This window comes from Toxorhynchites rutilus, chromosome 3, assembly GCF_029784135.1.
Source record: "Toxorhynchites rutilus septentrionalis strain SRP chromosome 3, ASM2978413v1, whole genome shotgun sequence".
Classification (NCBI taxonomy): domain Eukaryota; kingdom Metazoa; phylum Arthropoda; class Insecta; order Diptera; family Culicidae; genus Toxorhynchites; species Toxorhynchites rutilus.
Window position 1 is genome coordinate 170,192,849 of NC_073746.1, and position 15,590 is coordinate 170,208,438.

The window sequence follows — 15,590 nt, forward strand, 5'->3', positions numbered from 1 at the left end:
GTTAATATGAATGATAGATAACGGTATTCAGTATAAACAAGAGATAATTCGCTTGGAAAGACAAGAGGATAGTCACGATGCTGAGTAGCTACGGTACATCGTACACAACAACTAAAGTAAAAAAAGATTAAACGAGGCCCACCGTCCACCAAATTTTATTATACACTGGAGTCGCTTTTTACGCGGGGGATACGTGCCGCGTAAAAAAACATGCAAATTCCAAAATCCGCGTAGATTTTCTGCATAAAAAAAACCACGTTAATTCCAAAAGCAGCATAAATTTCGAAACTCAGGTAAAAAAAACCGCGTAAATTTCGAAATACGTTTACAAATAAACCGCGTAAAAAGCGACTTCAGTGTGCATGTTTGATACAGATTTTTGTTCAAAGTTTTACGATTTTCTTTCCATGACATTGATCTACAGGAAAACACGAATACACTGGAGTCGCGAGCCGAATTCATTCGTGTACATTTTTATCTTAAGACAACTTTTGTTGTATATTACACTGTAGCCGTTAAGGCGTTAGAGTATTCCTATTCTATCGATGCACAACACATGTCGCATATTCCTATTGTTCGAATGTTCACAGTTGGGCTTATATGAGGCTTCCATTGTTGTTTTATTAATAGTGCCAATTACCGATGCAGAAGACCGTAAATGTGAGCGGCAAGGGACTGGGATTACCGTCACATGATGATTGTTGCATGGACGTAGTAGCAAGAATAACACACGAAGATGGTCAGATGAGGGCCCTAAGTTATAAGCTCATGATCGTTCGCTTAGTAGCAGACACGCAACCAATTAGACTGCGAAGACCTCCTTTCAACAATTTTTGAATTGAATTCAACATATTTTCTGTGTAAATGAAGAATTTGAACAAACGCCATGTAATGTAAGGCACTTTGGTTTTGATGCCTGTGTTAGGGAACAAAAGTTCCCCCAACTTGCGTGTATTTGCAATGCCGATTTCCACAGGCACCTTGGTACCTAGCTGTGTTAGGGAACAAAATTCAAAAAGTTACCCTATACAAAATGTTCACCACCTCGAAAAAACACCCTACGCCAAATTTCAGCTCAAATTTTTTCAAAATTTTTATTTGTCAAAAATTGGCTCTCTAGAACTTAGTTTTTGTTGAAATACGAAACTATGGAAGTATGGGTGCCAATAAAAATAGTTATCTCGATTTTTCATTAGGAACTTGCTACGAAATGTTGATTTGCACGATAGTATACTATATGCAAAGTATTAGCTCATTCGGGCTTCATTTACTGGTGTCGCAAACGTGAAAATTTGATTTTTTTTAAATCCGAAAAATCCAACCTAGAGTGCCGATTATTGGCAATTTTTTTTCGAGATGACACTAGATCCCGATGTTTCATGCTATTTTAAGACATTTGGCATCAAATTTTTTTTTCGAAAACCCCGATTTCCTCCACTCCCACCTTGGGTGATTTTTCGATTTTCAAAAAACTCAAACCTTGGCCGCTTTGCGCCACTGTCCCTTAAGTCCGATTGAGCCGATATTTTGAATAGGATGTTTTTTCGAGGTGGTGGACATTTTTTATGGGGTAACTTTTTGAAATTCGAAATGACCATTTTCATTGGCACCCTAGGGAACACAAGTCGGTGGGAATAAAAGTTCCCCAACTTACATATACAGGAAAACTTCAGTATAACGTACATTTCACCTTCAAATTTGTACGTACGTTGTACGTTGTATCGAATTATACGTTATATCCAAGCATAATAAAGACCTCAGAAAAATAGGTCATATTATGATGCTGTTTGGGTAAAGATAGTAAATAATGATGAAAAAATCGAACTAGGTGAAGCCAACCTTTTTCATGATGTTTCCCTTCATACTATTGATTGAGGGTAAATATATAAAATTCCCGCTTGCTTGTTAAAAATTTTTTTCCCTGTTTCCCTGTAACAGTGCCCTTCTTCCGATGTATGAAATATTTGTTGGTAAGTTGTATGAACTATTCAAATAATTTTCGTTCAGAATTTAAAAAAAAATATTATTTTGAGAAAAATGAATTTTAATTTTTAAAATAATTTTTCTAGTGTCATTTTTTTCTTGTATTTCAATATGAAATAATAAATTATTTCCTATACCTCATTCTCTGACTAAAATTTTGTTGGTCTTATTATTTGAAATTAATGTTTTTCCAAAAAAAGCTTAAAAGCTTAAAATCCAGCTCAAAAACCATAAGAACTACAGAATTGACGTACATTTTACCTAGGTATAATGTAGAGGTTATATGGAAGTTCCCCTGTATTTGCTATGCCTATGCCAATTTCCCCAGGTATCTTGGCTTTGTGTTATTCAATTGCTTATCTCAGGAAAAATAGCATTTTAATCATTGTGATAGATGCGTAAAAATATTTCCTATCAATTGATGCAAACATCTTTCCGTTCTATTAAGAAATGTTTGAGCTAAAAGCATTCGAAATCATTCATTTTTTCCTGCATGTTCTGTGTGTTTAGGTTTTCATTTTACCCCATTTTACAAAAAATATAGCCAAAACCATTAAAACAACAAAAAACAAATACAATCAATAATTACAAAAACAAAATCCAAATGTTTTGCAAGTGTAATAGTTTTACAAGAAAGACTAGCTAGTTGGCTTTGATTTGTGAAGAAAAAAAAAATTCAAAAGCTATGAATTTTTTTTCAAAAAACCGGAAAAAGTTAATTTTTCGGGCCACTCTAGCTTTGAAATTGGCACCCTAATAAAAAATATGGGTCGTCTAATATTTGGCGATGAAGAACAAATCTCCCACTATATATACGAATCGTAATCGGATAAAAATCGCTCCAGGAAACAGGAACAACCGCTCAAAAAAGTGTAATGTCACAAGTAGATGTACCGTGTCGTCTCAAATACCGAACACTTTATTTTTAAATGTTAATTTACTGAACTTTAATGTTAGAAATAGTTGAATAATGAAAGCACTGACATTTTTCGGCTTCGTTTAAACAACATTTACAGGTAGGGGGTCTCCGTAGCCACATTGGTTACGCGTTCGCTTAGTAAGCGATCGATCGTGAGTTCAAAACTCAGGACACTCATTGACCATCTTTGTGTTGTTACAGAATAGCTACGTCCACGCAACAATCATCAGCGATGGAGATCGATCCACGGTCGAAATAAGATCGATTCATCCATACAACTGCTCTGCTCTGCAAGACACATCGGGCTGCTATTCTATAAATAACTCAACAATGATCAATCAACTGTCTCCGCTGTCCGGTGGTCCAACTGGATAATGGAAGAACAGAAAGAATACTCTTACGCCTAGAATGGCTACTGTGTGAATGTACCATATGTAATGGTATAGAAGGAATACTGGCGAATGGCAACTGTGTAATGTGCTAATTATAGATATGATAACCATGTGACATGTACACAATTTAAATTCGGCTCTGTTACAGCTAAAATGCTAATGAGCCTTAAAAAAATAAATGGGATAAAAAAAAACATTTACAGGTATCGATACAGCCTATAATATTCAGTAGCTTATACAATATAATTGAGGGCCCACATTCTTCATGTGTCAGAAGTAAAACTTCTAAAGTCTCATTTCATATTCAGGCTATACTATACTATAATACTATATAATTCATAATACTAAGCATTTGCAAAAATGTGATTGTCAGAACCAGTGATAAAATGTTTGCGGTTGCGTGGAAAACAAGCATCGTTATTTTTTTCAGTTTTTGTAGTTGTTTTAACTATTTTTTTTGCTGTTTTCATGTAAGGTACTAGAAAAGGTAAGAATCTACTATAAATGAATGAATAACATCTGCAGAAATCTTCATTCAAATTAGTATTTATGTAGTGTTCGGAATTTGAATCAAGTTTCGACGCATGATTCAAATTTCGAATAGTAGATGTTTGAACACACTTTTTTCAGACAAATACAACAATAGTTCACAAATTGGGATACAAGGACAGTCCAATTCTGGAGCAACAATATACGAAGACCTAACACCATTTGTAGGCAAATGTTTATAAGCTCTTTTCTTGCAAAACGTAGGTCACAGGCGCAAACGAGAGTTTGCCTGTTTCTTTAAGTAACAGATCGGCCTCTATTATATATAGACTCGATTGTATATGATTCGATTATATACAATTTTGGACTCTATTATATACAGTTTGAAAAGAAAATTATACTCATCTAATGTAAAAAATGTCAGCCAATGTCTGTCAATTTTATTGTAGTCAAGTGAAAAAAGGCTTTATAGTATCCAAAAATTAAATTGATTTCGAGAAACGGTACTTTTTTGAGTAATGAGATACGGTTTAATGGGCAGCCAAGCTTAAGTGCTCGAAATTTGAAACAGAACGGTAATAATTACGAGGTAAAACTTCATGAGTATGAATCCCTCACAGAAAAATCGTAATTTATAATGAATTAATTTTTTCGTTTTCGTTTTTCGAGAAAAAAATCTGAGGTCATTGACGACATTGGGAGCGAAGTCCCCATTTAACTAGGATAAGAATTCGATGCGGCCCAAGCCGCCAAGATGACTTGATTCGAGTCGAACGCTGACCCGCCGTCGGGAGCGACGGTCTCTCGCACGCAAACCTGTATTCCACTGATTGCCTGGAAAGTTAGAAACATATCATTCATTGCAATTCAAAACTATTGCACCACGATCTGAAGAAATTTCCACAATTATAGGTGTTTTGGTACTATGGCGCAAGTTATCACAGACCATCTTATATCCATGATGTTTTCTCGCGTCAGAATATTTCTAGCCTTCTTGTAACCATACACTTTTTCTGAGTGGTTGTTTCTGTTGCAGTTGTGTTCTGGAGCGATTCTATTTTTGGGGAGGCATATCATTAGACAGTGATAGACATTCGTTCAGCCGCACTTGGAAAAAACTTGAAACACGTACAAAACAACAAGGAGTGTTCTTTTTATCGGGATACTTATTTGCTGTAGTGGTAGTATATTTAAGTCAATTTTATTGAAAGGACGCGCGTCACAATTACACACACACACAAGGCGGCATCGGTGGATATAAACATTCAAACGTCGTTTTTTCCCGAGACATACGTTTAGCCGCAGGGCATAAAAATCAGGTTTTCGCATAATCACCAAGCCTTTATCTGCGTTTTTTGAAAAAATACTTGGGAATGTTCAATTTACAAGATAAATATTAGATGTGCAACGTAAGAAGTTGGTCAGATTAGTAATTTACGTAGAATTTAAAGGAATGGCGAAAGGTATTCTATTGACGGAAAAGGGGCGGAAAATAATAAAGATATTCAGTGAACAAAAGTTTTCTAATCGCTCGATCGTAACAAAAATTGGTCTATCTGAGAAAGTGGCACGGAATTTCTTTAACCCTTTCACGACCACGGGGACGCCGATGTCCCAAGCAAAAATCATGGATTAATTAAATATTCACGTAACCATTGTAAATTATTTTTTTATTTTAATATTTCGGAATGTACCTTTTTATTATTTTTACTGGCAATACATAATAGCGACCATAGGGACATATTTGTGCCATAAATTTAACAAAAAAAAAGGTAAAAGTTTTTTGAATTTTTAGTATAAATTATGTTTTTAGGGTGCCTATTGATTCATAACATATAGCTAAATTGATTTAATAAGGTACCGTAACCTTATGGTCCTGAAAGGGTTAAATAGTGCCAGAAATATAGGGTATAACGACCAACAAATGGGAACACCAAAGTTACGTTGCGTCTTAAAGGTCGAATAAGACACGAAGCAACCAGGAAACGATGTCCTGCTCATATATTAAGGCAGAATCGGTTGTTCCAGTAACGATGAGGCATATTGCGCGCAGCTTGAATGAGTCACCAAACATCATGCGGAAGAAACCTCAAGGGAAGCCGAAACTGACCGCCACCCATAAGCAGAACCATCTCATTTTCGCCCGGCAATACATGGAATGAAAACCAGAATGGAGAAATGTTGTATTTTCCGGCAAAAAAGTTCTATTTGGATGGCTAGGACTGTTACAGTTGCTATTGGTACAATTTAAGTCGACGGAATGTCGTGAGATCGAAGCGAAATTTTGGGGGCGGAAGTTTGACAGTGTGGGGAGCCGTTTCCTATCACAGCAAACTTCCAATTTGTTTCATTTTCACCCGAATGAACTCCGAAAAGTATCTTCAATTACTGGAGGACGTTTTGATTGGCCAAATTGAGAATAACACTACCGAGGATATCGTTTTTTCAGCAGGATAATGCATAGATCCACGTTTCCAAGCAATCGAAGGCATGGTTTGCTGAGAAGGACATTCCGCTTCATGAATGACCTGCTTGCAGTCGATTGCAATCCCATAGAAAATCTATGGAGAATCTTGGCCGAGATGGTCTATGTAAACGGATGACAATTTGACAACATTTCCAGTAGTAATTCTGGAGTGTTGGGCTATAATCAATATGGCAACATTTTAAAAGCTGTCTGACTCGATACCAAAACGAGTTTTCAAAGTGATCCGAAATGGAGGTGGACATACTAAATATTAGCTACCGATTGGACTCGAAATTAGCCGCACAAATTTTCTTTTATTGAAATTTTAGGATGCGGCTAAACGAATGTCCACCCTGATTCCACATATTTCAATTACTTAGAAAACAAAAAGTGAATTTATACTTTTTTTAGAATGAATTCGATGAAAATAAACAATAATAGTCTTTTATGAACAAAACTGTACAAATAATTGACTTGTTTTTAAAAAATATTGAGAAAAAATAGGGTGCGGGTAAACGAATGTCTACCACTGTATTCCACCATATCTGAGGAACGCCTTGACCGATATTCACCAAACTTGACATACATTTTTCTTACACATTAGAGGTAGTCAATAGTCGAAAATGGCGCCTCCATCAATATTTGACCGTAATATCGTTTCAGATGATCTTAAGTAACTTGTTTCGATCATAGAAAGTAGAAAAAAAAGTATTAAAAAAATGATGACAATATTTGTGTCCCCTTGCTTGTATGGAAATATCCCATAGTGCGCTGTATATCTTATTCAGCTTTAAGATTGGACCGATGATCTATCAATTATAGTTATAAACAATGACGCAATAAATATACATTTTCATATTAATCGGGATATTTTTATTCCATCAATTAAGTTCGTTTAGCAACTTATACCATGAAATAATTTTATTCAACAGCCGACCTAAGTATCTGTCAATCAGACGGAGTTCATTCTGAATATACCTTCTCAACTAGACAACAGCTGGTTCAATGGCGAACGGTCACCAAATTGCTTACCAACCCCCGACTTGTGCCCCAACCCGGTCTCACAGAGCCCCGCAAAAACAAAAAGTAATGCATTGCAAATTGAGCCTCACCCGGGGGGCAATTGGAAAGGTGATACTCTACCTTTGGGTGTCGCAAATTCGACGGGGAACGGTACAAATCAACGCGAGTGTCCAAAAATCGAGGCAATCGTTTTGTCACAGATTTCACTACGGTGGAACACATTGGCGGGTCCCGCGTCTCGTGTGTTTGCCGAGTCGGATCACAGCCGTAAAATACCACGCCGGTGCTTACCTGTAACGGAAAGAGGAAAGAAACAGACACATGAGAGAGGGAGAAGAGCCTACACAATATATATCGCAAGAATTAATTAAAGCGCGGAAATTGAGTAATATTATTATTATTGCTATTAGTGCTGCAATAAAAAAAAACAATCCAACTCCTCGTCGGTTGAAGGAATATGCGTCTGCTCTGTTGGATTCTTCGAGCCGGAACTCTGGAACCGACAGGAGCAAGAATTTGTTGTAAAACAGAAGCTTTTCTCGTTGAGAAGAAGCCACCTTTGGCTAGTTGCCATAAATCGGTTCACTTTTAACAACTTCGTTTGGAGCTGAGCCATGTTCGAAATTTTATCGCTTTATGAGGGTCTCCCATGAGGTAATGGCTATTTTGGGAACGATGATTAGCTTTTAACTCGTTTTTCGAGAATTAAATTTTTCCCGCTTAATTGGCGCTAACGCTAACGAGAAGAGTGCGGCTCGCTGGGTTGACGAAACTCACAGTTTATGAACTTATCAAATCAATCACAGGCTCTCTGCTGTAGGGGCTTGAACGGGTAATGAATATACCAAACTAAGTACAAAATTAACGGGCTCAGAACATGAGAAACGATTGAACATCGGTCGAAGCAATCACTACAATTCAGCGGAAAACATCGATATCCTCTGATCGAGAAGCGTCCAATCTTCTCAATACACTCAACAACAATGTATCATCAAGCTCCTCGAGGCCGTAATCACACTAAATGCATACCCATCTAATAATGCTAGTGATTCATACCATGGGGAGAGCAGCTCTCCTTCACATTTGCTTCACGAAGCGCGAGGGAGATACCTTCTTATCATTCCCAGCGAAGCCGCCATCAGCATCATCACTGGTTTCGAACAGCCCTCTCGCGCGCAGACTAGCGCCCCCAGGCAAATCAAATTGAAGATATTTGTATAATTATTGGTTAGCCAATCTATTTATTACATCCCACCGGTAACGATTTTCGTACTTCCCTCCGCCGCCGCTCGAAGAAACCCATCGCCCGGAGGAATGCATCTTGGCGTATCGCGCTACAATAGGCTTCAACCTCTTGGCTCGATGGTTTCATTTTCAATGATGAAAGCGGTGCTGAAGGAAGTGTGACGCTGTTGGCCCATTCTTGCATGCCGTAACCTAACGGGACCCCAGGTAAACGCGTCTGCTGCCCAGGTCGGTGGAATCTCGAAAATTCTTGGATAGATAGCAGCTCACACTCCCCGTTTCTTTCATCGCCTTGTTTTATCTGTGGTTTTTTCTCCGATTCGCAATTTTCTCCGGGAAACCGTGTTGTTCTCGACATCGTACCTCGAGGGTAGAAAGTGTCAAAAAAACAAGGCAAAAAACATTATTCGACGAATCATCTAAGAAGCTCTTCTTGTTGGCAGCAACACAAAAAGTTTTATCTTGGCCCAAAATGGAGAAAGTTTGTCCCGGCCTTTAGCGGTGTGATTAGTTGATGGTAATGAACGGGTTTCGACGGTTTGGATATTCTTTTATGCGGTTTCAATATTAATGATAATCTAACATACATATTATATACCGAATTGTATTTTTAGATGCCGAAAAATTGGAAATGAATTGAGTAGATTTCGTATACGATTCCCAAGAATAACGGATCGAATTCAGGCCTTCTTCGTTGGAAAAGTTGGAATTATTGTTGCTGGGGTATAGGGGAAATCAGGGTAAACCGACACCTTAAGAGTTTATTTATTAATTTATTTATTTACCAGGTGACCCGGCAAACTTCGTCCCGCCCAAAATTTGTTTTTTGTTATCAATACCTTCAAACATTCACTTTTTTGACTAAGCGCAAGTTCATGGGTCCAACCGCAGAACTGTTCATTGATTGATCTTCTAATCGACCCCGTTGAATTTACCTTTTACTATAAAATTCTTAGTACTTCTAACAAAACTCATCATTATAATATCAGATTATTTTCAGACACAATTCTCGTTCAAGATTTTTCAACCACTTGCAAATAACATGTTTCTCCGTTACATGGAATAAATGTTTGATACAGAAAATATGATAGAATAAAGACAGCCCTAAATCGGACTATTCCTTCCTCGAGTTTTGCTCTTATCTCTTATCTTTGCTTATATTCGGAAATCCTTTTTCATTGGTATAGAAAGAAGAAGATAAAGATATTTCGTTAGAGCAAACATCAAATGGACTTACAATGCTTGTCACTATGTAATTGTAGAACATAAGGGAATTTTATTTTCCGAATTTTCCCTTTTTCCTTCAGAGATATGTGTAACATTTTTATGAGACCCCCCTCCATTCCAGAGGAGGGAGAGGTGTCATACCATCATAGAAACATTTCTTATACCATAAAAACCCTCACATCCCAAATTGTGCTTGATTAGTTCTCGAGTTATACAGAAGTTTGTATTTCATTAGTATGGCACCCCCCCCCCTAGAAAGGGGGGGGATGTATTCATCATAGAAACGTTTCGTGCCCCCTAAAACCTTCACATGCCAAATTTGGCTACTTTTTCTTGATTAATTCTCGAGTTATGCAGAAATTTGTGTTTCATTTCCATGGCAGACCCCCCCTCCCTTCTTAGAAAGATGGGAGGAATGTTGAACCACCTTAGAAATGTTTCTTGCCCCCTAGAACCTCCACATGCCAAATTTGGTTCTGTTTGCTTAATTAGTTCTTGAATCATGCAGAAATGTATGCTTCATTTGTATGGCAGTCCCCCACCTTCCCTCAGAGAGAGGGGAGGAGTGTCTATTCACCATAGAAACGTTTCTTGTCTCCTAAAACCTTCGCATGCCAAATTTGGTTTCATTTTCTTGATTAATTCTCGAGTTATGCAGAAATTTGTGTTTCATTTGTATGGCAGCTCTTCCCCATCCCCCTTAGAGAGGAGGGAGGAGTGTCTAACCACCATAGAAACATTTATTGCACCCTAAAACCTCCATATGCCTAATTTGGTTTCATTTGCTTGATTAATTCTCGAGTAATGCAGAAATATTTGTTTCATCTGTATGGCGGCCCCCCCTTAGAGAGGGGGGAGGAGTTTCTAACCACCATAGAAACATTTATTGCACCCTAAAACCTCCATGTCTTATTTGGTTTCATTTGTTTGATTAATTCTCGATCAATGCAGAAATTTGTGTTTCATTTGTATGGCAGACCCCCCTTAAAGAGGAGAGAGGAGTATCTAACCACCATAGAAACATTTATTTCACCTCAAAACCTCCATATGCCTAATTTGGTTTCATTTGCTTGATTAGTTCTCGAGTAATGCAGAAATTTGTGTTTCATTTGTATGGCAGACCCCCCTTAAAGAGGAGGGAGGAGTGTCGAACCACCATAGAAACGTTTATTGCATCCCAAAACTTCCACATGCCTAATTTGATTTCTTTTGCTTGATTAATTCTCGAGCAATGCAGAAATTTGTGTTTCATTTGTATGGCAGCCCTTAAAAAGGGGGGAGAAGTATCTTACTACCATAGGAACATTTTTTGCACCCCAAAACCTCCATATGCCTAATTTGGATTCATTTTCTTGATTAATTCTCGAGTAATGCAGAAATTTGTGTTTCATTTGTCGAGTCCAAAAGAATCAGACAGACAGAGAGACAGACAGAAATCCATTTTTATATATATAGATAGATTGTCGTCAATCAAAATTGTAGACCGATACATTCTTAATACTACTTAAAACTACTTACTTAAAACTAAAAACAAAAACAAAACTAAGGAGAGCTGGCTGGATTTATCCGTTTAATTTAGAACAGGATTTTAACAAGTTACATACTCAAAAAAAAATTTTTTTTTTATTTATTTATTTATTTCGTCAAACCAGCGTAGACTAAATATGCTGCCCAAATTTTACAGTGAAATTTAACGATATCTTGTTCTATTCAGATAGTCTTTGAGCAATGACCTTGACATGGTTACATCAATTATTTCACTGTGTTCGTTACATACGATTAATAGGGCTATATTTGGCATAAATCGTTCTTCGGTAATCTATGTAGAAAATGTTAGGGTTTCCCAGGTGTCTAGTCGGTGCGTAAAAATTTAGGTTTCCTCATATTTCTTCTGAGTCCACTCGTTGTGATATGATATCAATAAAAATATAGAATCATGGCAGAGTTCCGACGTTCTTTTAGGCTTTTAATATTGATTAGCATACAGCGTGCTTCATATCGAGGGAGATGATATGAAAACCAGACTAGTTTACGAAGTGCAAATAACAAAAATTGTTTTTGTACAGATTCAATTCTGTCTTCGTGTGAAGTTATATAGGGGGACCATACAATACTACAGTTTTCGACAATTGATCTGACATATGTAATATACAATGTCTTCATTGTGTACGGATCGTGGAAATGGTAACTAAAGCGTTTGATGAAGCTCAACATATTATTTGCTCTATGGATGATTGTATTATAATGATCAACGAAGGTTAGTTTCGAATCTAAGACCACGCCTAAGTCTCTTACTCGTTGACATCTACTGATGGGTTGATTTCCCAGCTTAACACCATTGTGAATGGTGTTCTTCTTCTTGTAAAAGTCATCAAGGTGCATTTCCTAACATTGAGCTGTAATAAACTCTTAGTGCACCATTTATAAAATATGTTAAGTTCATTTTTGAATGTTTGATAGTCTTCTTCTTTCTTAATTTCCATATACATATATATCATCTGCGTAGATAAGTGCCTTAACACTGGTAAGAAAAACGCAAACGTCATTAACAAATAAAACGAACAAAAGTGGCCCCAAATGGGAGCCTTGAGGAACTCCGGATGTAACAAATATTGGTTTTGAAATTTTCCCATTAAACCTATTTGCGTGCGGAAAGTCAAATATGATTCTAGCCATTTCAATAGCTTGACTTCTATCCCTATTTTTTTATGTTTAAGAAGGAGTAAGGGTATATCAACACGATCGAAAGCCTTACTAAAGTCAGTGTATAGAGCTTCAACTCGATTACCATTATCCATTGCATTCAAAGTGAATGTGACAAATTCCAGCAAATTTGTTGTCGTTGATCGTCCTTTGATAAAACCGTGCTGTTGAATTCGTAATTCGTGTCTGTAGTTGTTGAAAAAGTTTTTGGTTTATTATGGCTTCAAAGAGTTTTGGAATGCAAGAAATAATTGCTACTCCACGATAATTTCTTACATCGGATCTATTACCGGATTTGAATATTGATACAAGGAAAGAGTTTTTCCATATTTTTGGGAAGCTTTCTGATTCCAATGACTTATTGAAAAGCCATAAAAGTGGATGAGTTAATTCAGATGTAAAATTTTTATGAAAACCGGTGGAATTCTGTTAGGACCTGGCCCTTTCGAGACATCAAGCTTTCCGATGTAAGTTAGTTTTCTGACTAAAACATCACATGGAAATTCTAGAAGAAATGCAAAGAAGTCACGATCTCGGTCTTCCTCAGCTGTTACAATATAAACTTCTTGAAAAAAATGTTGCAAAGAGGTTGCAATTTTTTTCTGGGTCATTCCCCACGGTATCGTCAAGGTGCATTGTGTGATGGAAAATCATTGCTTCCGAATACTTCCTCGCTTCTAACACTATCATCCCAACTTGTCTCTATTGCCATAATTATCGAGAAAAAAGAATTCAGAAAATTAATTTGGATTTCTTTCATTTTAAGTGGACTTTTCATGCGGTTGAAATTTTGACAGTATATCAAAATTTCAACTACATTTAGTTGTTGAGGCGAGGAAGTTGGTTCATTATCTACTACTTGGTATGACGAGGCATCCACATTGTTAAAACTTACTATTTCTCCTTGGTGTGTAGCGGACAATTCATTATCTTCTGGGACGTCTGACTTCGCTAATGGAAACATCTCCTCCTGAGAAAATGTCATGTCTTGCCTTACGCCAGGAATTGGCGAGTTGCTATCCTCCAATGGGTTCGTCAATTCCGGGGAAAACACGAATGCTTGTATGAATATACAGGGTTTTCCAACTTTAAATTCCGAAAGTAAATTGAAATAAAACACACTTAGAATTCGAATTTCGATGAAACTTGTATATAAAATTAAAGTTTGGTTTATGCCATTATGTGTGAAATACAACATCATTCAAATGTCCACCTAGGGCTTCCTCGCACACCTTGATCCGGAACAGATAATTTTTTTTTTTTTTTTTTAAATGACTTCGGCACATATGGGGCGGTATCTTGGTCATAACTTCACGAATTTTGTCTTTCAAATGTTCAAGAGTTTGCGGAGAGTTGGCATAAATAGACACGGTCTTTCGCATAACCCCACAAAAAAAGTCTAGCGGGTTCAAATCGCATGATCTTGACGGCCAATTGGCACCACCAAAACGCGAAATTATGCGTCCCTCAAATTTCGTTCGCAATATGGCCATGTTCGGTCGTGTTGTGTGACACGTGGCGCCGTCCTGCTGAAACCACATGTCATCCGTATCCATATTTTCAATTTGTGGCAAAAAAAATCGGTTAACATGCGGCCATAGCGCTCACCATTCACAGTTACCGTCTCGCCATCCTCATTTTCAAAGAAATACGGCCCGATGACTCCACCAGACCATAATGCGCACCAAACAGTGACTTTTGGCGGATGCAATGGCCTCTCAACAATCACGTGTGGATTTTCTGAGCCCCATATACGGAAATTTTGGGTGTTCACATAGCCACCGAGCTCGAAATGTACCTCATCGCTGAAAAAAATTAGATGCGGAAATTCAGCATTTTGCTGCTGTTGTTCGTTCACCCAATCGACGTATGCCCGACGCATTCCATAGTCACCACGCTCTAATTTTTGTACCAGTTGGACTTTATATGGATGTAGGTGCAAGTCCAAATGCAAAATTCGCCACAATGATGTGTTTGACAAGCCTAATTGCTGAGCACGCCGTGGAATCGGGTCATCCTCCACACTGGCAGCAACAGCAGCAATATTTTCGGCCGAACGCACATTACGATGATGCACAGGTTTCACAATATCCGCTACGGATTCAGTTTGTTCGAATTTACGCACTACATTAGCGATTGTGTGCTCTGTAGGCCGTCCATGACGACCAAAATCCGTCCGTAATGCTCGAAAAACATTTGCCGGTTTTTCATCATTTTTATAGTATAATTTAACAAAATTAACATGTTGTGCGATGCTAAAACGATCCATATTGTAAAATGGCAGACATTCAACTAACGATATGACGCTTTGGTTGACAGTTATGTCAAACGGTTGTCAGCGCAGGGCTGTATACTTTCGGAAGCCCGAAATGGAAAACCCTGTATGTTGCACGGTGCGGCTGTAGAGTTTGTCCATATTTACAAGATCTCCCATGTTTGTTTTTGACTTCAAATCGTTATAGAATCTCTCTTAAATTGTTCATAAACCATTTTATAGATGTCTGTTGATCAACTCGAATTTCGATAGAACACAAAAATTGATGTTTTTAGGGTAAATAAATGGGAGTGCGGGTAAAATCGACACATTGAGAAAAACGAATGAAAACTTGTTACAGTAGTATTTTTCAAAGTACGAAGAGACCATTCATTTACTATGTGGACACTTGAGAAGGAGGGATAGTCGCAAATGATACGTAATTCGACTGATGGAAAACATAATGTACAAGGTCTTTCAGATTGAACACTTACGCAAATGAATCGAACAGCTCCTTATAAAAAATTTGTTTTCGCTCCGTCGATGGTAACACTGCATTCCCCACTTCGAGACGATTACATTCGGCTACTTGTTCAGTCTGATCGAATGGTTTTTACTGTCAAGATGTACAATTTACAAGATCGTGTATTTTTAGTGAAATCGTATTACTCGAGCAACCGTAGCCTTAATGAAACTTTGTTCTCTCGTGGTAAGAATTTCAACATTTCTCGTCGTCGATTACTTCCTCTGGGGGTACGTGAAGGACCGTTGCTATGTTAATAAGCCACAAAATTTGGAGGAACTTAAAGAAGAAATAACTTGCATTTTCAACAGCATCGAATTCGTAATATTAGAGTTTCGCATGAAGAATTTTGTTCACCGTTTAAA

The 15,590-nt window shown here is 37.5% G+C and overlaps 1 protein-coding gene across 19 annotated transcripts in view; it reads right to left on the reverse strand.

Moving 5' to 3' along the window:
• Window positions 1-15,590, reverse strand: part of LOC129779208 (nuclear receptor coactivator 1) — a 530,617-nt gene that overhangs the window by 202,589 nt on the left and 312,438 nt on the right. The window contains exon 2 of one of the 19 annotated variants that reach the window (XM_055786548.1): window positions 7,394-7,564. The exons of the other annotated variants lie outside the window; for them this stretch is intronic. The gene's annotated coding sequence lies outside the window, so the exon portion shown is untranslated. The remainder of the gene's footprint in view (window positions 1-7,393; window positions 7,565-15,590) is intronic. 19 annotated transcript variants of the gene reach the window in all.